General features: G+C 43.7%; 2 protein-coding genes and 1 long non-coding RNA gene across 4 annotated transcripts in view; 1 reads left to right on the top strand and 2 right to left on the bottom strand.

Annotated features, from left to right (window-relative positions):
* NEGR1 (neuronal growth regulator 1) overlaps positions 1-23,013 on the top strand; it is a 232,071-nt gene that overhangs the window by 185,663 nt on the left and 23,395 nt on the right.
* Positions 2,056-4,023, bottom strand: LOC127476208 (uncharacterized). The gene is made up of 3 exons (XR_007906516.1): positions 3,936-4,023; positions 2,865-3,026; positions 2,056-2,435 (listed from the first exon to the last, which is right to left on the bottom strand). It is a non-coding gene; the product is annotated as an uncharacterized LOC127476208 (long non-coding RNA).
* The window catches only part of LRRC7 (leucine rich repeat containing 7), a 372,813-nt gene continuing 360,119 nt past the window's right edge, over positions 10,320-23,013 (bottom strand). Inside the window, exon 26 of one of the 2 annotated variants that reach the window (XR_007906308.1) lies at positions 10,320-10,370. The gene's annotated coding sequence lies outside the window, so the exon portion shown is untranslated. Of the gene's footprint in view, positions 10,371-15,955; positions 16,069-23,013 lie in introns of those variants that run through there. The other variant, XR_007906304.1, reaches the window with a different exon arrangement.

Genomic DNA, 23,013 nt, shown 5'->3' with positions numbered 1-23,013 from the left:
CCCCAGAGCCTTCTCCAGGTGAACACCTCCAGCTCTCGCAGTCTGTCTCCAGAGCAGAGGGGCTCCAGCCCTCTGAGCATCTTTGTGGTCTCCTCTGGACTCAATCAGCCCAGCACAGGGTGTTGAACAGGAGCTGCCCAGCCCAGAGCTGGGTAAAAGATGTTTTCAGATCAGGTCAGCCTGTAACAAGGTTCCCACATGCTTCTCAAAGGGTTTGGAAGGGGCAGGCAGGAGTCTTACATACCATGGTCCAGCTTCTGTTGATCCACGTTAAACAGTTTCCCCGTGGTGCAGTTACAGTGTCAGACCCAGCAGGTTGATATTATTTCCATGTGCATGATGTAGTAAGATGTGCAATGCTCAGGTCTCCTCCAAGTAGGAGTCTGGGAAGCCAGATCAGGATTATCTGGGAGACAAACACAAGGAAAATTTTCCTCTGGCAAAACCTTCACCTAAACTGTAAATTTTATTTCCAAATTGAGATAAAATGATTGGAAAGACTGCACCAGAAAGGCACAACAATTGAGGTGATCCACTCATCAGTTAAAAAAAGCAGATTAAACCAAGAGTTGCAGGCAGCAGGAGGTTCCAACAGCTTCAGACTTACAGGAGTAGCAAGACAAGTGAATAAATCTTTGTAGCTTTTAATTAAAGGCTTAGGAAGGGCAATCCCTGGTGTCCTCTGTGGGGACACTCGGGGCACAGAGGTGTTGCCTCTCTGCCTTCTCCTGTGCCCTGAACAGCCCTGAGCTCCCTAAAGCACAGTGTCCTTTATGTGCAAGGAATCTCCTGTGGCTGACCACAAACAGCAGTAGAACCCTGAGCAATGTAGGACCGCCCCATTGCCAACCCAACAGCAGGAGGGGAGGGATGGACTTCACTGCAAAAAGCTGATAGTGCTTGCAATGAAAGCCCCTTTCCTTGTGATTTTCCATGGTTTGCTTTGGACTCCCAAGCAGTTGAAAATAAGCTAAGGAATTATTTTTAGAGTTAACAGAAGCTGAGAAGAAGAGTCATTGATATGTCGATCGTGCAAAGTGGTGATAGGAGACCTCAGTCTGTGTGTTAACACTGGGGTTTGTAATTCCTTAAAAAGTCCCCATAGCCTGATCTTATTCCAAGCTTTGTTCAGAGAGTGATGGTTTCTGCTGTATGGCTCTGGTTGGAATGGTCTCTAGTAACATTTTGGGGTTTAATTTCCATAAGTAAACACTACAACAAAGAGCACAGCTTTTCTCACTTTAAAAAAATGATGTTCAAGTAACACAGTTTTGAGGTGTGTTTGAATTCTTGCTGCTGTAGAAATTTTTGATGAATGAGCAAAATCATATGTATTTTTGGGAGCAGGGTGAAGATGGGGGAATGGAAATGAATAACATCCTTTTATAGTGATCTCTGTCTTAATTCTGAGGGCACAGTCCTAAATACAGAGGTATTTTGCCATATACAATATAAAATTGACAATATGAAAATGTTTGAATGCAACAGAGGGAAAATCTATAAGCTGTTAAAGTTGTAATAGTTTTGAAGCCACGCGAGCTAGTCCAACTTTAAATGACCGAGGGAAGGACTCTGAGATCAGTTTGCAGTTGAAAGATATCTGTTCCACTGAAAGATAACAGAAGGGGTGGGATTTTTCAAAGGAAGTTCTCCAAATGGTTGAAAATTTAGGATTGAGTCCTTCTTCCTGGAACTTAGCTCTGGTATCAGCAGTGGCATTGCCACTGAACTGTTCTATTGGCATTGCATAATGAAATAACACTGTCATAGTCCCTCTACTTGGCTAACTTTTATTTGGTAAATAGCTGGGTAATACCATCACTGTTGCTACCAACTTCTACAGCTGCAGAGGCAATTCAGAAGTTTCCATTGTCAGAAACAGAGTCCCTCATGTGCTGCAGCATTAGGCAGGAGGTTGGGGTGGGAAATGGGGACAGAAAACCCCAGTTATTCATCTGTAGCTGCTTTCAACAGTAAAATATGACAGTAAAACAAGATTTATCCTAGAGTCCTAGACTGGTTTGTGTTGAAAGGGACCTTAAGGATCATCTTGTTCCAACCCCTGCCATGGGCAGGGACAAAATTTCTGGCTTTGTTTAAGTCATCTCAGGAGGTTTTAGCCACAGAACTTGTTGGATCACTGTCTGTCTGTCCTGCTTCCCTCCTGCAGGAACACAAAATATGGATAATCTGTAGGAAATCATTTTTGTCTTGTGTCTTGCATTAGTCAGAACACAGATCATCAGCCTCCCCCCTGCTTAATCAAGGCTTTGCAGCTAATTGGTTAATTACCACCATCCTTTACCACTTTAGTGCAGCTCCACTGGATGTTTTTCCTGGAGAAGGTTTTGGTGCTGGAAGGACACAGATCCTTTGTAGGGTTTCAACATGGAGCCAAAGGTTTTGAAAACACCCCAAACTGAGTCAACATTTAACTGCAGGTAGAGGAGGGAGAGTTGCAGGTCAAGGATCTCCCAGAAATCAAAGTAAACAACTGGCAGGCTGTTCAAAATCACTTGTTGAATTTTCCAGGATCTTTCTCAAAGCCCAAACTAGGAAGTTACTTTTTGTAGGAACTGAGGAATCTGTAGGAATCCCGAAGGTCTTTAAGGATCCCTCACAGTTCCAAGTAGGAGACAAACCATCTCAGACATAATTTGCAAACCCACCCAGTGTTTGAGGGCCTGGTGATACACTTATGCATTTCTCTGCTGGAGCCCTTTTTTTTACATTTGGGGATTTGCTTTCCTAATTTGAAGTGGCAATGCTTAAAACATGTAGAATTAGCTACAAAAAGTTAAAAAAATTAAGGCCAGGGTTGGTATCTATTTTGTCAGGCAGCACCAGGAGCTGGAGGTACTTACAAACGTCTCCTCCTTCAGTGTAATTAGTTCACAGGTGGTGTCTTGAAAAGCCTTTGAAGATGCTGCTGAATTCTTAACGCTGACTAAACAAGTAACTGTGACAGGTCACAGAGAATAATTGAGGAATCTTCTTTAATTAATGATTTCACATCTGATGAGGCACTATTATAAAAATTGGAGTTGGAGAGAGAAGGACCTTAAGTTATTTAATTTTCTCAGGAACAAAAGCGTGTGTTTAAATGAGCACTCGGGCAGGTTGGACAACTCCTTGAACTTCAGTGGCTTGTCCCTGATCTGCCTTTCTGCATATCTAATATATTTAATAGGCCAGAATACCAAATCACACCTAATTTCAAGCAGGCTCTATTTGTCTCATGGGAAGCTTTCAGACCAGCTTTTTTTTTCTCTTCTTGTGCAGTTGCAAATCCCATTTTAATCAATAAATGATTTGCACACGGAATATCTACAGGGCTGGACTCTGAATCTTGGAATTTGTGGTGTTCTTTCTTGCCATTAATTTTGTCTTTGTACCTTCGAATGGAGATTTTTGCACATGGGCAGGAGAGCCATTGGTGCAGCAAACCCTGGACTGGGGACAAGCCCTGAGGCAGGAGAGGGTGACCAGCTGTGAGTCACAGCCGGTCGTGCTTCGGCAGCCAACACTCAAACTGTTCTTTCTTTCCCAGTTTGTGGAATTCCTTCCAAAACACTAAACAAGTATGAATAGATGATCCAGATTTAGGGTAACAGATCCTGGACCACTGCAAATTTAACTTCTAAATCATGTTAGGAACAGATGTCTGTTTGTTCGAAGAGCTTTTGATGCTTGGTGGCCACTTCACTGCCTCCCAAATGACCCCACCCTGGGAAGGGAGGCAGAGTCTCCCAGGCTGCCCCATGTCCCCATGTATGCAGCTGATGGCTAAATCACCCTCCAGCACCCGGGAGAACCACACCAGAGCTTTTTTTGTCAAATATAACAAATATAAAACAGATATAGAGTTACCAAGTAGTTTTGTACCAAACTGGAGAACAGTCTCTAAAGAAAAAATACCAGTATATTAAACTTACTTGTTAATTAGATGAAAGCTTTACATTCATGGGCATTGCTGTTGCATTTCAGAACTCCAAGCAGATGTGAAATTCCAGCATAGTTCTCTCTGCTAGAAAGAAATTGTTTTGTGTTCCCCCAGCTCAGTGCACCTGCCCAGTGAATTCTGTGGTAACGTGTTCCTGTGGGAACACAGCGCTTAAACTAAGAACACTGGGAATTATACAGTGCCTGTGCTCTGGGAAATAGCTGTCTTTAAAGCATTACATACATCTGCTGTTACAAACAGGTGAACTCGATGTTTTTAAATCACTCTGTGAAAGCTCCATCCTCAAAGCAGAATCTATGGAATTAGGTAAATGTTTCTGTTTGAGCAGAATGCACGTCTCAGACAGCTCACAGGGTGTGCTCAGTGACATTCTGCAGTGGTTAGAGACTGCATCATTTCACCAGCCTGTTTGAACACAGTAAATCATATTATTCACTGCTTGCTGAAAAGATGCATTATTTAATATCAAAAGAGCTACTTTCTATCAGCTGAAAAATGGGATTAGAACTAGGTCATTTTTAGTCCATTGATTCCTACTCTCTAAACCAGAATGTAAAATACAAGAATGTTTTTATCCTAATAGTGTATTGCCTACAAGCCTTCTGTCATGGGGGATTTCAATGTTAATGAGTTTTCCCGCAAATATGAGAAGCCCACTTAGGAGGAGAAGCTGATGAATATTTTAGAATATAACACATTGACCAGTTTGCTGAAATGTCACATTTTAACCAAGAAGTGCTTTTGGGAAATGCCAGGAGAGCAGTGCCAGGGAAATGCCAGGGACAGGAGTGAAATGGCTTCTGTAGTTTGAGAGAAGGGCGCAGGATGTGGAAGGTGGGGAGATGCTCAGCTTACTGTTGCTGCTTCAGTGTTGAACCTTTCTCCTGTCTAAGTGTTTCCAATGCTGAGGGATGAGCCACATCTCATGAGCCCAATGTTCCTCTACATCTCTGAGTGATGCTCACCCCTCTGTGGAAGTTCTCAGCTCCAACGGATCAGTGTCCTTGGTGTTAGTTGTTTGACATTATGCAAATTCATTTATGTTATTGTAAATAGGATCAGCATTTGCATATATAAGTGCACTCAGTGTAGGAGCCCCAGCATGGGAACCAGCACACACTGGGGGCACAGAGGAGTCTCTTTTCAGCACAGCACTCACTTTGCACATTTAATAGATTTTTAAAACATCGATATCACAGAATCATAGAATATCCTGAGTTGGAAGGGACCCACAAGGATCCTGAGTCCAATTCCTGGCCCTGCACAGGACACCCCAAAAATCCCACCCTGTCCTTGAGAGTGTTGTCAAACACTGCTTGAGCTCTGTCAGCCTTGGTGCTGTGACCACTGCCCTGGGGAGCCTGTTCAGCGCTCAACCACCCTCTGGGGGAAAAACCTTTTCCTGACATCCAGCCTAAACCTCCCCTGACACAACTTCATGTCATTCCCTCTTTCTTTATAGGTGTGACATCAGTTTATTAATTGTTACTATAGATAAAAAACATTACCTCCTCAGTCCACACACTCAAGACATCTACCCATCTCAGTGAGATAGTGGTACCCATTCTATTCAGACCATGGGGGAAGCCTGGCATGGCATGGACTCCCTCAGATGGGCTGGAAACATCTGCTCTGAAGGCAGGCTGGGGGCAGAGATCCATATAGTTAAATTTTATTCTTCATCCACAGCCATGATTTAGGCCTGTGCTCCCAAACTATGCCAGGAAGTTGGGTGTTTGCACATTTAGCTCATGACACAGTAAATCCATGGAGGCTGATCTGGGTGGCCCAGTCATATGTTCCTGTGCTCTGTCCATGATCCTGCAACAAGAGAAGGAATATCTTGTAACCTGCAACACTGCAAGACATGGCACAGGAGCTCTGAAAGACTGTCCCTAGAACCATAGAATCATGACATGATAGAATCATAGAATCCTACATTGGTTTGGGTTGGAAGGGACCTTAAAATTCATCTCATTCCACCCCCTGCCATGAGCAGGGACATCTTCCACTAGACTAGGTTTCTCCAAGCCTTGTCCAGCCTGGCCTTGGACACTTCCAGGGATGGGGCAGCCACAGCTTCTCTGGGCATCCTGTGCCAGGGCCTCACCACCCTCACAGGGAAGAATTCCTTCCCAATATCCCATCTAAACCAGCACATAAAATCCCAGAATGGTTTGGTTGGAAGTGACCTTAAAGCCCATCTTGTTTCACCCCCCTCCACAGGCAAGGACACCTTCCACTAGATTGAGACACCTTTCAGTTCTGATTAAGAAAGGAGAAGCAGGAGATTCCAGAATGTGATTCAGCAGCAGGAAGAGAGCAGTCCTTGTTTTTATTTATCACAGAAGGGAATGTTTTATGTGAGGGTTTTATCAGCCAGAATTGGCTGACTACAGTAATTCGTACAGGAATAAATATGCATATATCCATCTCGATGAGATATGTGGCCATGTGCAGAGATTTACAATGTATATAGAACTGGGTATCTGTGACTTCAGGGAAGGTCCCAACTCTTAGTGGAATATAAAAGAGCCTCTAGCTACAGCTGGCTGGGAAGGAGCTGACAAACTTGGGTTGTTGAGGGAGGGAAGGCTTGGGGGATTAGGGGACTTGTCAGAAAAAGCCTATTTGAAATCTCCCTGAATATGTCAGTTTTAAAGAAATTCAAATAAAGGCTTGTTGAGTTTTGAGTGGAAAAAAAAATTGGCTTCTTTCCAAGCTACCCATCTCATTGCAAGCAACACTTCTGCTTTTTTTGTCTTTTCCCTGTCTGAATTTCGCACCACATGGAAATCTCCATTCCATGCCAGCTGCATTTAGAGTATCTATGCAACATGGACAATTTGATGCAGTTGCCAACAATATTTCCATCCAGGGATGAAAAACAACATCCTGAGATGATCCAGAATCCATTTCCTTGCTCTGAACCTTTAAATCTGTATCGCTCCATCTTTACCTTCGTCTTATTGCAAACCAGTTGCAAGACTCAGTCTACCAAAATGGCTTTTAAGCTGGTTTTGGCCCTTCTTTGAACTTTTCAGATGAGCTCTCAGGCAACCCAAGAAACACTGTAGGACGTGGGGTTTTTCCAATAATCTCTTCTAGGTTAAAGAAAACAGCACCAAAATTTGTAAGTAAAAACATGATGGTTGAACCAAGCCCATGTCCTTCCAAGCGTGTAGGAATAACAAGTTTGAACAGCAGCTCTAAACAGTTAAGCAAATATTTCTTTATCATGAGTTGTCAGCAATCCCAGGAGTGGTGCTGTCTTGGTTTTACCTGCCTTTGTTTTAGTCTACAATTATTAGAGACAGACCTTCCTCAGAGTAGGAACTGCTTGTGAAGGCACAAATACTCTGGTGAGGGCAGTGCAGAAGTCCCTGAACATCCAACAGGGCTCAAACGGACTTGGACTATGAGCAGGCTGAGGTTGTTTGCTGGTGGAGCTGAGAGTGCTGAGTAAAACAGAGATAGTTTGCAGAGAGCTGGATCAGAGCTCAAGTCTAGGCCATGTACTTTGTGTTATAGGCTCGAGCCTACCTTGTGTTATACGCTTGCACATTGCCCTGCTACACCATCATCTTTGCTTTTACTCCAGGCCCAGCTGCTGCTGAGGATTTATGACCTGAATACTAAAATTCAAAACTAAACAAGGACGCAGGTGATCCTCAAAGTGGGTGTGGCAAGCCCAGAGGTTTGTACCTCTGAGCAGCAGATGTTCATAGGAATCTCACACCCACCCAGGTGGAAGAAAACATTTTGAGAGCTCAGGCTCAGTTTAGTGTGTGTTGCTTCATCAATGTAAGGTTGACAAGGAAAATTCACTTTATAGTTGTTCCTGTGCTTTGGCACCTGTTCCTGTACATGATTTTCATTAAGTCCACAGTTTAACTGAGCCTCTGAATCCACAAAACACTGTGGAGCCATCTGGTTAAAATTTTAAAGGCTGTTTTCATCAAGATGGAAGTTTTGCAAAATATGTGACCATTTTCAGCTGCTTAGTCAGACATTTCTGTAAGAAAAAGATGTTGGCATCAGGGAGAGGAAGTTTAACTCAATGGATGAGTGGCAGCCTGTCCTCTCCTACCCACCCACCTCCATATAGCACCACGTTGGGTGATGTTGGATGACACTGGGACATTCAGTGATGATGAAATGATTGACCTTGACATCTTTTGTACATCCTTCTCATTGTTGAGGTACACAACTCAGCTTCGCATTTCTCCCTTGATCATCTTCCACAATGGCAGGTCTGCATCTCCATGAGAAAAAGAATTGATAGAACTTACCCTCCTTAATACCCCTGATTGCAGCCGAATGATTGCCGACCATTCAGCTCCTCATTCAACAACATGGTGTATAAAACCACTCTGAATAAGTTTGCTGCCAAAGTGAGGCAATTCAGGAAACAAATAGGTCTTGAAAGCTCAAGAGCATGTTCACTTGAACAAACAGGGTATGGATTTTGTAATGGGAAAACGGGGAGTCTTTTGAATAATCTGCAGTAAATTGTCAAAGCAAAGTACTCTGATTGTAGAGATGTGTCAGGAGTAAGCAATGTCTGCGTTGCTGTTTGTAAGGGTTCCAAACCCAAGCATACTATGTCTTACCCTCCCACATTGCACAGTCACATTTAGTGTTCAATTCTCATATGGAATATCCTGAGTTGGAAAGGACCCACAAGGATCATCAACTCCTAAATGAAGAAGGAGCTGTGTTTTACAAAGAGGTGGAAATCCCACCTGTTAAATGCAGATGATGACTATCCAAGTCCAAATCAGTCATCCAAAAAGTTCCTTTCATAGAAACTTGAAGGCTTTTAGTACTTAAGGTTTATACATGGTACAAACTAGGAAAAAAGTTAATTGGTTTTGAGGCAAAATGTGTCTTTCTCTGCTGTGTCCCCAAGACTATCAGAGTTGGTTTGAAGGCATCTAAAAGTCCATCTCTGTCTTCCCAAAAGCACTTTAGGCAGGTATGGCCTGGGATACACACTCAAAAGAAATCTCCCTTAATTCCCAGAGAGGATAGAAAAAAGGAAAGGTGAAAGGCTTTCAGTATCAACTGTGAGATTTACCTACTTTATTATAGAATATATCTCATTTCCCCTTCTGTTCCTGTTTTTTTAAGAATATGCCATCCATAACTACTCTGAGAGCTGCGCACATTCCTGCCAAGCACCACGTGCTGTTTTCTGTCTTGTCTTTCTAAATCCTTGTTTTGAGCCAAAATCAATGGCAGAAAGAAATTGCCCATTGCCTGGCTGGGAAACCTTCCTGGGAGTCCATGTGTCCCTCCAGAGCAGAAGGACATGCACCATGTCAAGTTCATCTGATTGCACCCCAAGAAGAGCTGAGCCATGGATCACCTACAAGGTGATCGATGATAATACAAAATAACCTTTTTTGGTGCTTTTTGTTTTCCGTTTCAAAGGACACTTTCATCAGGGAAGGGTTAGATTGGATATTAGGAAAAAGTTCTTCATGGAAAGGGTTGTCAAGCCCTGGCACAGGCTGCCTAGAGCAGTGGTGGAGTCTCCATCCCTGGAAGTGTTCAAAAATATGTGGATCTGGCATCTGGGGACATGGTTTAGTGCTGAACACGGAGTTGGTGGTGGGTTGACTGTTGAACTTGATGAACTTAAAGGTCTTTTCCAACTTTAAATTTCTGTGGTTCTATGATTAATTATGAAGAAGCCTCCCACAGAGGCACCAATGCTGGCTTTTGTGCTTTTTTTCTCTTTCCACTAAAATATTATACTAACTGGTAGAGATTTTCAAAGCCATGACTCTTAACAGAATCTTCATGCCTAAATCTCCCAATCAACTTTGAAAAATCTCAACTATTGGGGTTTTTTCCTCTCCTCTGTGTAATCACATATGCAAAGCTAAGCCATAATGTCTCCAAAATCCTCTGGATTAAGTTGAAAAGCAGGTGAGGAAAGGCTGACGCACAAAAGGCCTGCAATGCAAAATCCTCCAGCAGCAGTAAAAGCTGCAGAGGAGAAGCAGCATCAGCCAGGAGGGGTGAGGGGCTCTGGAAAGGGACTCCCACAGCTCAGGGACTTCCAGCAGAAAGACAACCCAAAATGGCTCGAGATGTGAAGGATTTCATCTGCCCTCTCACACACAGCTCCAAAAGTTCAGAGTCCTCCCAATGGCCATGTCAGCTCCTGCTGCAAGCCCAAATCATTCATCAGAGGGAACAGTGAATAAGGATAAATGGAATCATGGAATCACAGAATCACAGACTGGGTTGGCTTGGAAGGGACTTTAAAGTTTACCCAGTCCCACCCCCTGCCATGGGCAGGGACACCTTCCCCTAGATCAGGTTGCTCCAAGCCCCATCCTACCTGGCCTTGGACACTTCCAGGGATGGGGCAGCCACAGCTTCTCTGGGCAACCTGTGCCAGGGCCTCACCACTCTTGGTTAAAGAATGGAAATCTGAAAGTGCTTTGGGAAAAAGAAAATCTGCACATTCATGCAAAGCACAAAATACTTGACTCCATTATACACACTTTCTGTGTATTTTGCGGCTGGACTTTCCATGATGTTTTTTAATTTCCCTGAGCTCACAAATGGTGACCCCCACAATTGAAGCAACACCTTTAAATCAGCAGCTCATGTCCCTACACAACCAAGAGGCCCTTTGCCTCGAAGGATTAACCCTTGTTGCAGCCAGAGGAGGATGTCTATGAAATCCATGTGCTCGCCTCAGTGCTGTATAACATGCAGCTATTTAAATTCATTTAAATGAGGACTCCAGAGCTGGCAGAGAGGAGGGAAAGAGCTACACAGTCACAAAAAACAATTAAAAGCAGAGTCAGGCAACAGCTATATATGGTTTATAAGCTTCACTTTCTCTTGGAATCAACACCTTCCATATAAGGACAACTTTAGGCAGAGAAAGAGAACCTTGGACACACAAACTGTTAAGGAAATCATTATTCATTGTCTCTTCCAATCAGACAAAGAGTACATTAAATGAAACTAGCAAATGGCAGGTTGTTGTGGATTCCCAAAGCTAAATGAGTTCCAGAACTGACTAGGAAAAAAAAGAAAAAAAGGAATTCTGTGAGATACCACCTCTGGCTTAGCAGTTCCCAGAGCTACAACTATCTCAAGGCTGGCAGGAAAAAGACACTTGGGCAGCTACGTGTGAGATTTGCACAGGAAAAAGGAGAAAGTAAGTTGTTGGAAGGGAAAACAATGTTTTGCCAAGTGCTGCAGGGAAAAGGGGTTGGTGCACTCAGAATCACAAAATCACAGAATACGTGAGTTGGAAGGGACCCACAAGGATCATTGTGTCTAACTCCTGGCCCTGCATGGGCCAGGATCATGCCCATGAGCCTAAGAGGATCACCAAAACACTCCTTGAGCTCTGTCAGCCTTGGTGCTGTGACCACTGCCCTGGGGAGACTGTTCAGTGCCCAACCACCCTCTGGGGGAAGAACCGTTTCCTAATACCCAACCTAAACCTGCCCTGACACAACTTCAGGACATTCCCTCATGTCTTGTTTCTGGTCCCCACAGTGTCTGCTCCTCCTCTTCCCCTCCCAAGGAAGTTGTAACTGCAATGAGGTCTCCCCTCAGTCTCCTCCAGCTGAACAGACCAAGTGCCCTCGGCTGCTCCTCACACGGCTTCCCCTCAGAGCCCTTCACCTTCATTGCCCTGCTTTGGACACTTTATAATGGCTTCATATCTTCCTTATATTGTGGTGCCCCAATATTCCAGGTGAGGCTGCCCCAGTGCAGAGCAGAGCAGGACAATCCCCTCCCTGGCCCAGCCAGCGATGCTGGGCCTGATCCCCCCCGGACACAGTTGGCCCTCCTGGCTGCTGGGACACTGCTGACTCATGGCCAACTGGCCACTGACAGGACCTCCAGGGACCTTTCCTGGCACTGCTTTCCAGCAGAAAGTTAAACGCATGTGGATGACAAAAGAGGAAATTGTGTTTTTATGATTGGTGGGCTGGACTCGCTCGTGGAAGTGGCTCATGTCGCACGGACCCTCCTGCTGTGCCATGGCTACATCCCCCTAATGGAAGGCAGGTGACAGGAGAGATGGATGCCCTCCCTTGAGTCAGTCCCCGAGAGAGGCACATCACTCAGCTGCAGGATGACAAACTATATGCTCAAAGTGACAAATCATTTAATTAAAATTTACAAGTGGTTAAATACTGTGTGACCCAAATGGAGGCCGTGATCATGAATCAGTGTGGGAGGAGGAACTCAACTCTCAGCAAATCAATAGTTCACAGCTGCAGTACCTGCACACTCTCTGCATTCCTCATGTGTGGGGAGCCCATTGCTGGCTGCTGCAGAGGATAGCTCAGAGAAGATCTCAATCAAGTTGAAAAGTAGTAACAATTTTACTTAGGCAGTGTTTGAACACTCTTGAGTTTCATGAATAGTTAATGTCACGTCAAGTGTTCAAGAAAAACGCTCTTGTATCTTAAGAGCAAATAGCTCAGCTTTTGATGAGTTATGTTTTTTCCTTGAGTACACAGCCCGGTGGAAATTGCAATCATCCTTCATGAAAAGGCTCAGCAGATTTTACTATAGGAGAGGAAGGGTGGCCACTGCATTTACTAACTAATGTAGGAAATGTAAAACTGCCAGGTAACCCGCTCTTTTATTGATGCTGTTGAGTACATAATTTGCTGGTAGTTCTGTAAAAATGTGTGTTAGAGGGATTTCACGTGCCAGCAAGATGTGCATTGCTTTTACGTGGATAACTTACCCTGTGTCCTTCAATGTAAGATGTACTCCATGAAAAAGGACAGGATTGAGCATTATTGACAGACAAGACAGACCCAAGAGATAACACCAGCCTAGTCAGCTCACAAGATCACAGAATCAATCACAAAATCACTGAATCACAGGGTCACTGAGGTTGAAAAAGCCCTCCAGGATCACTGAGTCCAACCTGTGTCCAATCTCCATCTTGTCACCAAGCCCAGAGCACTAAATGCCACATCCAGTCGTTCCTTGGACACCTCCAGGGATGGGGACTCCACCACCTCCCTGGGCAGCCCCTTCCAATGATTGACCACCCTTTCTAGGAAGAAATTCTTCCTGCTGTCCAACCTGAACCTTCCCTGGAACAGCTTGAGAGGTGTTATGATTCAAGGTGCCACTAAACCTTCTGAAATCAGTAAACAGTTGGACTTTGTTATTTATTTCATCCATCACCTTATTGTAATCAAAGCACTATTGATGATTAATTCCTTGGCTCTTAGCAAGGTTCAGCAGTGAACTTGGATGGATTATGGGGTTTTTAATATATCTATAAAACAAGAACAATATATATACTATGCAGAAATATGACCAAGAGAAACCTCTAAGAAATGCATAAGGAAATCAACAGCAGAGCTGAATAAACCCCACATCTTAGAAATCATCTGACAAGCAGTGGAAGATTTGTTTAAAGGTGTCAGCTCCTTCAGCAAAAAATTTCCTTCCGCATACACAGTCACCAAAAACTGTGAGAAATCATGTCCTAACTTGCTTAACTCAACATCCTATGTCAAGAGCAGAAGAATGATGTTGAAACCATCCAGTAACTGGGAAGTTCAGTGTAAAAAATTATCATTCACAATGCATATGACATTGCCTCAACGTAGCAGAACCAACAGAGTCCTTATGATATATGAGAACTATCAAAGGTTGCCACTGAACACAGAGATTTAATGTGCTGCTTAATTCTAGAGCTTATTTACAATGTCACACGTCACTTGGAGAAAAATTGTTCTGACAACCAATCATTAAAAATATAGGAAGAATGTTTAACAAAAGGTCAGAAGTACAAATATTTTACATATTAACAACTAATAAATTCATTTCCTTTAAAAGTTAGAAGGATCAGCAAATGTCTTCAAAGCCATTTGCAATATTTGTGCATGAGACCCAACCTCTAATTACCAATGGAAGTTGTAAATAATTGTCAACTATGCAGATGAGCCAAAAATTCTCTCAAATTAAAGTAATTAGCTCCCAAGTCGAATTTTTCTGTCACATTAAAATGCTTTTCCTTTTCTCCAATGTGACACTTACAAATGAGGGCCACATTGTCAGGGAAGCAGTTATTGTAGGCTGCCAAAATTAGGTGCGTAAGGACCTGAAAACACTTCACTTTCAAAACAACCTGTGGTTCTCAGCAACAGACTTTGTCACTCCGTAGTTTTGCTGCAGCATCAAACTTCTGAAGTGGGGAAATTTATCCAGCTTGGACCTTTTCGGTTGACTCAGAAATTTCTGTACCCCTTGGTATGGGACTGTCTCTCATGGAGAGCCTCAGTCCTTGGCTCTTCTTGGTTCTCCTTCACTGAAGAACTTTTTCAGCCTCCCTGGTCTGGGTTACAGATGAGAACTGGGCTACACACCACAGCTCATGGATGGGGAATGGGAATAGGCAGCTCTTGCTTCTCCCAATGCTTTTTCTGGTACTTTTCTAGTCTTATTCTCAATGTCTTCTTAACCAAAGCTGTGTTTACCATGTCCAGTGGAAGATCATTACCCTTTCTCCTGTTTAATTTTGGACTTCTATGCAGAACCAGCATCAGGCTTGTTTTCTATTTCAAGCTAATCAAGGTTGGGTTTGCTGATTGCTGCAGATGATCACAAAATCAGGGCCGGAGGAGTATCATAGATATGTGGGTAAGGAGGTGGTCCCAACCTTGAACAAATCACATCCAAAACCAGTCATGTGATCAGAAAACTGCACAGTAGCATGAAATAATACATTATTTATTTGTGCTGAGCTTACAAGTTTCCTTTCAAATGATCCCTTCTAATTGTTATCCCCCTCTACCTCAACAGTTGTTGCTATTCCACATCTTCCAGACAAGACAAAAGGGTTTAGGCTCATAAACCAAAGCTGGATTTGTGGTTTCCTTTGCCCTGACTGTTCCAAAAGCAATGACTTGGAGGATTCTTACAGGGTGAGGGATTGGTTGAACCTTACTCTGGCATCTCATCCATTTAGGCTGGATATCAGGAAAAGATTATTCCTGCAGAGGGTGGTTGGGCACTGAACAGGCTCCCCAAGGCAGTGGTCATAGCACCAAGGCTGCCAGAGCTCAAGGAGCATTTGGACAATGCTCTCAGGGACAGGGTAGGATTGTTGGGGTGTCTGTGCAGGGCCAGGAGTTGGACTGGGTATTCTCTGTGGGCTCCTCCAACTCAGGATATTCTGTGGATCTCTGATATGCTGGTAAGACCTCATCACATTAACAAGCACATCTGCCTGCCAAGAACTTCTGCAAAATGAGCAAGAATCTTTTTACCTTTGACTAATGAAAACTGTATATTTACAACAAATTTAACACAGGTTTTCAAATCTAAATTAGTTTAAAGAAATTGAAAGCTTAAAACAGAAAGCCTGTAAGCCACATCAACAAAAGAGTCCATATATGCGCTCCAGAACCAGTGTGTTCATCACTCTGCAGACACTCCAGAAGTCACCTTTCTGAAGCAAAGCTTTGGAAGATGATTGTGATGCTCATATTTAGTCACCATAGTGTAGCCCCAGGGTGAGGCAACCTAACTGCCTGCTAGGCTGAGACTTCCCATGAATAATAGCAATTAGGTTTGATATCAGTTATAAAGCATCATTTTAAAGAAATAGAGGTTTCAGTTGCTGCGTCATTTAGAAAAGTCTCTAAAATTGATTTCAGGGTTCATTCTAAAGAAAGAGTTTCTTTCCTGCTCCTGACAAATTTTTAGTTTTTCCAGACATAAACTCAGAAAAAAGTGGGTTTCTCACCAAATCTGGGGCAAGAAAAACAGTTTGAGAGTTGTACATTTCTCTTGTGGATTACAGCTTAAAATATCTGAAAATTAATAGTTCAAATTCTGTATCTATTCAGAACTTGTCTCTGAGTCCGTATTTCTCAGAACTAGGACACCTTTATACTCACATCTTGGGAAATATCACAGAATCCCAGACTGGCTTTGGTTTGGAAGGACCTTAAAGCCCATCCAGTTCTACCCCTGCCATGGGAAGGGACACCTTCCACTATCCTAAGTTGCTCCAAGCCCCATCCAACCTGGCCTTGGACACTTCCAGGGATGGGGCAGCCACAGCTTCTCTGGGCAACCTGTGCCTTATTGAAGTGAATTATTTCTTTTCTGGCCAAAACATTTCCCTTAGTTTAGTTTGAATTTTCCTCTGTGCCCTGGAATTCATGCAGTTCCTTCCCACTGTGGCACATCCAGCTTTGAGGTTCTTCATTAAATCCCAGCTCAGGGACAGTTCTTGTGTTGTTGGTCGGTGGCAGAGGACCTGGGGAGATGACGTGGGGCTGTGGGTGACCAGGTGCAGGCTGTGTCTGGAGAGCTGTGTTCAGGCTGCTCAGAGCCAGTGATTCCAGGCCCCGCTTGGCTGATTTCTTCTGTCTCCTTTGGTTAAACTGGATCAGGTGGTGATCCAGTTAAACACAGGTTCATTCCAGGACTGGGACTGGTATCTTCTCTGTCTGTTAAAAGTCGTCCCATTCCTCCAAAACTGGTTCACATCCACCACTCTGAAGTTCCTAAAAGATGTTTCGTTTTCCCAACATAACTGAGCATCTCAACCACACAAAGAAATGGAACATGACTTGAGTAAAAAGGATGATATGTAAAGCCAGATTTTATTCTGTTCCCTCACAGTACTTTTCCTCATAAATACTTCTCTGGATTATGAAATATTCCTTGCAGCAGGAACCAAGTCCATCAAGGCTGTACTATTTCATCCTGTTAAACATCGAGACACCCCATGTTCAGTACCTGCTTCATTTATCCCATCAGTGCATGAGAAGGATTCTTTTCCTTTGCAGTATTTCATGGAAGGGGTTTTTATTTTATATGATCAAGTTTATCTCTGTCTAAATGAAATTCTATTAAAGATACACCATAGAGTAGTGTGTAAGGGTTTAAAATTGGGTTTGTTTTGGGGCTGTGACTAATGTCCTACAGTGTGGGAATGATTGGAGTGAGGCGGCTCTTTCTGAGCCACCCCAGACCTCTGAGTCTGTGGTACTCAGAGACATTTCATAGAATCCCAGACTGGGTTGGGTTGGAATGAGCCTTTAAGTCCATCCCATTCCACCCCCTGCCATGGACAGGGACACCTTCCACTATCCCAGGTTGCTCCAAGCCCCATCCAACCTGGCCTTGGCCATTTCCAGGGATGGGGCAGCCACAGCTTCTCTGGGCATCCTGTGCCAGGGCCTCACCACCGTCACAGCCAACAATTCTTTCCTAATATTCTGTCTATCCCTGCCCTCTGCAATAGGAAGTCATTCCTCCTTGTCGTGTCACTCCATCCCTTGTCCCACGTCCCTCTCCAGCTCTTTTGGAGCCCATTAGGCACTGGAAGGGGCTCTGAGGTCTCCCCAGATGCTTCTCTTCTCCATCACTGAGCAGGTACAACAGCAAGGCCATACAGTCAGAAGGACCAGGACCCACAGGGAGTTTTAGGAACCATTGAGTGAATAATTCCCCATAAATGGGAACTTCTCTTTAGGCAGCTATACATTAAAATTCAAAATGTGAGTTCAGAAACAAATCACAGTTGGGTAATAAAGTTACACTAATTCCTCTTCATTGCGAAAACAGTGGCAGTATAAAGTGCTTTTTGGAATGTATTCCAGTGCAGCAGCAGCAGATTTGTAACAACTCAAGGGTGTACTACACTGAATAGAAAATGGGAATAACTCCTGTAGGTCTCTTAACTATGGGATCACTAATAATTCCATGCTGAACTCCTTGAAAAAGCACACATTGATGCTGAGAACCACAGCAATTACTTTGCCATGTGAACAGAAAATGTCCGAAGTCAAGGTTTGTGAGTTGTCACATATTGTGGCTCATTATAAACTATCCCATGTGCCTCCTTTTTTTCCAGTATCTTAAATACTCTTCAACAAGAGCATCCCTTTAATTAGAATGAAAAGGTTATATTGCCCTCTTTCAGTTGTTACCCAAATTTTCCAATCAGTCTGTAACTTTACATATCATCACATTATCATGATTTTTTAAAGTATAAATTAGATGCAAAATATACCCACAATTTATAAGTTTTATTTACTCAACCATTTATAAGTTTGAAAAATTAGACATGTTTGCTTCTCTAAAATAACACACCTATTTTTTTTTCAATTAAATGTTTGGCTCTGAACAATAACAACCAGATTTAAACCTGAGTTTGTATGAGAAAAGTCAAATTTATGTGGAAAATAAATGAGACTTTGGAAGCTGGCAGGAAGGAGGAATGAACTTTTGGGGGGAAAATTCCCTACAATTTCAGGGTTCCATTTATTAGCACAGTTTTTGAAAGTAAGGGAGAGGCTGCTGAGGGTTGGTTGTCCCAGGCAGATCTCAAGGCAGTGAAATGTGTGAAAAGGAAACAGGAGACAGTGAAAATCCAACAGGTGACCTGACCCAATGTCCTCTTGGCACCACCCCCCCCCTTGGAGTGGGGCTGCTCCTTGCTGCTGCCCTCCAGTGCTCTTCCCAGCCCCAGGATCATGTTTCCAAAGTGTTGTCTAGATCTGGAACTGCTCCCCTCTCCATCCCAAGCGTGGGATGGTCTCCTTGGAACAGGGAGAATTCCGACTGCAAGAAACATATTGCTGATGACTCAGCCCAGGGGGGTCAGAGGTGCTTCGTATCCATCTGTAGATATTAAGGTGCCCCCACTCAGTATTTTGAGAGGTTGCTGACTTTGGAAATGCTTTGTTCCAGAGAGTTGTTTTAGAACAGGAATTAAGACACTTAAACTGTTTTCCCTGTAGTTCGCAGCACCATCAGTTCCGGCTCCGCTGTCTCTCCAAGCCTAAGGAAACACAGCTGTTTAATGTTCATTAAGTAGGTCTGGTTGGAACAACTGCAGGATATGTCTGGCAGGTCCCATCACACCCAGAACCCAGAAAAATGATCTGACTTTATAATTTCCATTGCTGGGTGTATTTTTAGCTGGTTTTCAATGAGTTTGTTGCTGTTTACAATATTTAACTGCAGTTATTTCTCAGTAGATGGAATGGGAAGGGTGACTCCAACTATTGTGGAAGGCAGGGAGGGAAACGTGTGTCTCCTGCTGCCTCCTCACCCAAGTATTTCCACAATTAGGAGATTACAGAGCTGGTGGCTATGGTTACCATGTTTTGATTGCTTGACTTTCATTTTCATCCTGTAAATACCTTATTTTTTGTTTTAACTCAGTCAAAATCAGTATCAAGAACCAGTTTTAAATTAGATACAGGGCATGTCCCAAGTGGAGTCTTCATGAGAAATGCTTCTGTCTTATTTTCTTTGTATACACAGAGCTACACACACGCATACACTGGGATAATATTTCACTTTAAAACATTGCTGGTGGCACATCTCAAGTGTTTAAAGTACTTAGCTTTAATATTTTAGCACAACAAATAGTAGATTTTTGCTTCTGCAGTTCTAGCAATAATTTTTTATTCTCTGTTTTCCTATGTTAAGAGTCAGAAAATGCCATTTTATTCCTTTAAATTAGAAATACGGACAAATCAGCATCTCATTTTACAGTTCCTGCCCGTGAGAGCAGCCCTGTGTGGACACCAAAGATCAGGGCCTGACAATACCCTTCTCTTATCATTAACATCATTCTCCTGGGGACTCTTCTTAGAAATCTTCCTGCCAGCACTCCCATCTCAGAAAAGGATAAAGCCACTGTTAAGAACCTGGCACTTCTCAGTTTTATCCTCTCCAGCTCTGGCTTATCCACCGGGTAGAGTTGCTCTTGGACAAACTTCTGCAGTATTTCCTGTGTCCTTTCTCAAGGATTTTCAGATGGATTTGTCTCAGGAGTGATGAGCTCTTCTGGATGGAAAATATACCAAAGCAAGATTCTACCCAAAATGACATCCACGCAACACAGGGAATGGCTGCCCAGGCATTACCTGAGCCAAATTTGGCTATTCCCTGGGCTGAAATATTTGATGTAGGTCATGCTGTGGCTCATGTCCAGTGTGTTGAGCATCCTCATCCAACGGTTCCTTATACTCAGTGAGAAAGTTTTCCGGTGCCCCATGAGCCATCACAGACATGTTTCACTTTTTGGGAAGTGCTGGTTTCCTCGCTTAACTTTCTTTGCTGGGATACAGAAACAATTTGACTGTAGATCCCTTATAAAATAATCTCTGACAAACCTATAGATTTATTTCAAATATAGGATCATTGTGCATTTCACACTTGCTCTGGGGAAGTTGACCTGGGCAGTGCTGCACACTCCTCTCGCATTAAAAAGAATTTCAGGGATTCACAGAAACACAGAATTGTTCAGTTTGGAAAAGCCTTCTGAGATCGAGTCCAACCATTCCCCCAGCACTGCCAAGGCCACCACTGACCCATGTCACCAAGTGTCACATCCACACAGTTTTTCAGTCCCTCCAGGGATGGGGACTCCACCACTGCCCTGGGCAGCTGTGCCAGGGCTGGACGGCCCTTTCCAGGAAGAAATTCCTCCTGATGTACAACCTGAGCCTTCTCTGGTGCAACTTGAGGCCATTTCCTCTCATCCTGTCCCTTGTTCCCTGGGAGCAGAGCCCAACCCCGACCTGGCTCCACCCTCCTGTCAGGGAGTTGCAGAGAGCAAGAAGGTCCCCCTGAGCTTCCTTTTTTCCAGGCTGAGGCCACTCCCAGCTCCATCAGCCACTCCTGGTGCTCCAGACCTTTCCCCAGCTCTGTTCCCTTCTCTGGACACATTCCAGCCCCTCAATGTCTTTCTTGTCCTTAGCAGCCCAAATCTGACCCCAGGATTCAAGGTGTAGCCTCAACAGGGGTAATTTTTTAAAAAAAAAAACAATGCCAGTAACAGAGGAACATGAGACTGGAGAGGACCTTCTCATTCTCCACATCCACCTCTCAGCCACTACAGCCGTGGTCCAACAGCATTTCAACATTACTAAAATCCTCAGCATTTTCCAGTGTTATTATCATGGTCAAAGCCCTGTTTAATCACAGCCTCCATCTGGCACACACTTCAAAAGGGCCTCCTCCTTTGGATTTATCTCTTTAACTTCACTGGTGAATTTTCCATCACAGTGAATTTCCTGTCTCTCAGCCTGGAGGATGATTGCATTTGCATAAGACTAAACAAATCGGTGTCTTCACGGAGTCATTTTTAGACAAGACTTTAAGGTTTTGTTCTCCCAAGGTCAAGCTTTCTCCAACCCTCCCTGGCCTCTGAGGCACAGGGCGATGTTTCTCATCTTGACAAGCTCCCCTTTGGTCAGAGCCCTCTGGAGCCTGTTCTGGAGCTCTCCAGGCTGATTATCTCCTCTATCACCCATTCCTTTCCAATAGATCTTTCAGAGGCTGTCGACCTTCTCCTGCACAGCCATAAATCCTCAACTAACTTCAAGTGTAACAATATGTAGAGATGTTATCCCAGGACTCGGCTGAGCCTTCCGAGGCCCATTATCTCACAATCTTTTCTTTTAAAAGAACATTTTTTGACAACCCAGTCGTTTTCATCTTTTTTTTCTTCCCACTTTGACCTTGAGTTAGTTTATTCCTTCCTTTGCTGGATATTTTAAATGTTGCATGAAAAAATCCAATTTATTAAGGCTTTCCTATAGTAAATGATTAACCTGAATATAGTTAAATGAAATGCTTATTAACATCTCCCTGCATAATCCATTTAACAGAATTAGTCTTGCTTATTCAGACAACCTAAAGGGGTCTGTGCTTTTGTCTACACGGCATCAGCATTAAAGCTTATAATTATTTCTGGTTAATGCAGCCCTTGGTGTTAGGAAATGCTGGTTTGTGTGTTCCAGCACAGCACTTCTCCTAATCTCTTGTATTAATTAGAGATACTGATATAATATTACTTTGTTCCTTTCTATTCAGCACCAGGAGAGATGTCTGAATATAATCCTATCTGTGCTAAGGGTGTCTTAAATATTTTCACAATGGCTGGCTGGTATAAAACATTAGGATTATGTAGAATAATCACTAAATTAGAAGAAAAGCGAGCTTGATAAGAGCACGTGGGCATCCTAGATGTGCACCTGGGACTTTGGGGTCAGTCGTGGGATTTTTCCTTCCAAAGGGCTGACCCGCCATGTAAATGATGAGATGGCATTTCAGGTCCCTTCCAACCCAAACCAGCCTGTGAATCCATGATCTCTTCCCAGTTCTTCAGTGGTGCTGCTCTGTGTGTGGCTCAGCTGGATGTTACTCCCTCACCCACAGGGATGCAGCTGCTCGGGCTCTAAGGAACATTTAATGACTTATCCATTAGCAGGAAAGGAAATTATTGTCCGTCCATGACTGAAGCTGACATTTTAAACTTATTACATCTTCTAAATCCTGGGTCATTTTATATTTCAGACATCAGATTTTTTTATCGAGCTCTTTTTAATCTTCTTCTAGGTGGAAATTCACTGTCTTTTGAGGTATTTTAAAGTATCACTACCAGGGCTCTGAACTGAATTTGCTCATCACCAACTCATAAAATCACAGTATCACTGAGGTTGGAAAAACCCTTCCAGACCATCGAGTCCAACCGTTCCCCAGCACTGCCAAGGCCACCACTGACCCGTGTCCCCAAGTGCCACATCCACATGGCTTTTCAATCCCTCCAGGGATGGGGACTCCACCACTGCCCTGGGCAGCTGTGCCAGGGCTGGACAGCCCTTTCCAGGAAGAAATTCCTCCTGATGTACAACCTGAACCTTCCCTGGCATAGCTTGAGGCTGTTTCCTCTCTCCCTGTCCCTTGTTCCCTGGGAGCAGAGCCTGACACCCCCCTCCCTGGCTCCACCCTCCTGTCAGGGAGTTGCAGAGAGCAAGAAGGTCCCCCTGAGCCTCCTTTTCTCCAGGCTGAGCTCCCTCAGCCACTCGTGGTGCTCCAGACCCTTCACAAGGGTTAGCACAAGGGGAACCAGACCGTTTGACCTCGGTTTCTATTAAGAGTCACCAAGGTGGTGTTCTAGAGGAGAATCCTTAACTCTCTGAAGGCCAACCACTTTTCCTTCCCCTCTTCATACACCATAAGCTTCACAGGCTGTAAAATCAGTTATA

This window comes from Manacus candei, unplaced genomic scaffold (assembly GCF_025592945.1).
Source record: "Manacus candei isolate 608988 ecotype Guabito, Panama unplaced genomic scaffold, ASM2559294v1 h1tg000005l, whole genome shotgun sequence".
Taxonomy (NCBI): Eukaryota; Metazoa; Chordata; class Aves; order Passeriformes; family Pipridae; genus Manacus; species Manacus candei.
Note: the sequence above shows the minus strand (reverse complement) of the source record. Positions and strands in the feature narration are given on the sequence as shown.